The sequence below is a fragment of the Eriocheir sinensis genome, unplaced genomic scaffold (assembly GCF_024679095.1).
Source record: "Eriocheir sinensis breed Jianghai 21 unplaced genomic scaffold, ASM2467909v1 Scaffold38, whole genome shotgun sequence".
NCBI classification, from domain to species: domain Eukaryota; kingdom Metazoa; phylum Arthropoda; class Malacostraca; order Decapoda; family Varunidae; genus Eriocheir; species Eriocheir sinensis.
In genome coordinates this window covers 496,139-498,180 of record NW_026111698.1, presented here as the reverse complement: position 1 = coordinate 498,180, position 2,042 = coordinate 496,139, and positions in this window count along the sequence as shown.

Sequence of the window (2,042 nt, the reverse complement as noted above, 5' to 3'; positions counted from 1 at the left end):
AACAAATTTAAATTATTATTGTGTATTTTTGTATTTATTTTTATACAAATTTTAGTTATTTTATTTGTATTTTGTATATATATTTTCCTACAAATATACATTCTTTTATTGGAGTTTTGTTTATTTATTTTGATACGAATTTTCAATATTTTATGTGTATTTTGTATATATATTTTTCTACGTATTTAAATTATTTTGGGAGTATTTTGTATATATTTTTTCATAAAAATTTACGTTATTTTATTGTGTGTATTCTTATATATTTTGATACAAATTTTATACAATTCATGTTATTTTATGTGTATTTGTATATATATTTTCATACAAATTTATATTATTTTATATCTATTTTTACATATATTTCATTACGAATTTACCTGATTTTATGTTTATTTTGTATATTTATTTCATTCAATTTTAAATTATTTTATGTGTATAATTGTATTTGTATTTAGGTTATTTTATGTGTATTTTCTATATATATTTTCATCCAAAATTACATTATTTTATTGGTATTTTCTTAATTTAATTCGATACGAATTTAGATTATTTCATAGGTATTTTGTATACATATTTTTATTCTTATTTACATTATCTAATCTGTGTTTTGTATATATATTTATATGCAAATTTATTTAATGTGCATTTTTGTACATATATTTTTATAGAAATTTGCGTTATTTTATGTGTATTTTGTATATGTTTTCTCATACAAATTTAAATTATTTCATTAGTATTTTGTTTATCTATTTTGATACGAATTACATGATTATATGTGTATTTTGTACATATTTTTTATACGTATTTACATTATTTAATGTGTATTTTGTTTATATATTTTTATACAAATTTACGTTATTATATGTGTATTTGTATAAATATTTTGATACAAATTTACTTTATTTTATGTATTTTGTAGATATATTTCAATTCAAATTTATCTTTTTTTGTGTGTATTTTGTATATCTATTTTCATACAAATTTAATTACTTCTGTGTATTTTTGTATATAGTTTTATATAAATTTACGTAATTTTATGTGTATTTTGTATATTTATATTTATACAAATACAATTTTTTTTTATTGGTATTTTGTTTATTTATTTTGATACGAATTTACATTATTTTAAGTGTATTTTGTATACATTTTGTTATACGTATTTACATCATTTTATGTGTATTTGGTATATATATTTTTATAGAAAGCTACATTATTTTATGTGTATTCGTATATATATTTTGAAACAAATTTACATTGTTTTATATGTATTTTGCATATCTATTTCAATGCATATTTACCTTATTGTATGTGTATTTTGTATATTTATTTTAATACAAATATAATTTTTTATGTGTATATTTGTGTATATATTTTTATAAAAAAAGGCGTTATTTATTGGGTGTTTTGCTTTTTTATTTTCATACAAATTTACATTATTTTATTAATATTCTGTGTATTTATTTTGATACGATTTTACATTATTCTATTTGTGTTTTGTATATATTTTTCTATACATATTTACATTATTTAATTTGTATTTTGTATATATATTTTATACAAATTTACGTTATTTTAAGTGTATTTGTTTATGTGTTTTTACTCAAATTTACATTATATTATGTGTATTTTGTATATGTATTTCAATACAAATTTAGCTAATTTTATGTGTATGTTGTATATTTATTTTCATAGAAATTTAAACTATTTTTGTGTATTTTTGTATATATTTCTATAATTTTAGGTTATTTTATGTGTATTTTGTATAGCTATTTTCATACAAATACACATTCTTTTATTGATATTTTGTTTATTTATTTTGAAGCGAGTTTACAGAATTTAATGTGTATTTTGTATATATATTTTTATTCGTATTTACATCATTTCATGTGTATTTTGTATATATATTTCTATAGAAATCTACGTTATTTTATGTTTATTCGAATATATATTTTGAAACAAATTTAAAAAATTGTTTTATGAGTATTCTGCATATTTTTTCAATACAAATTTACCTTATTGTATCTGCATTTTATATATTAATT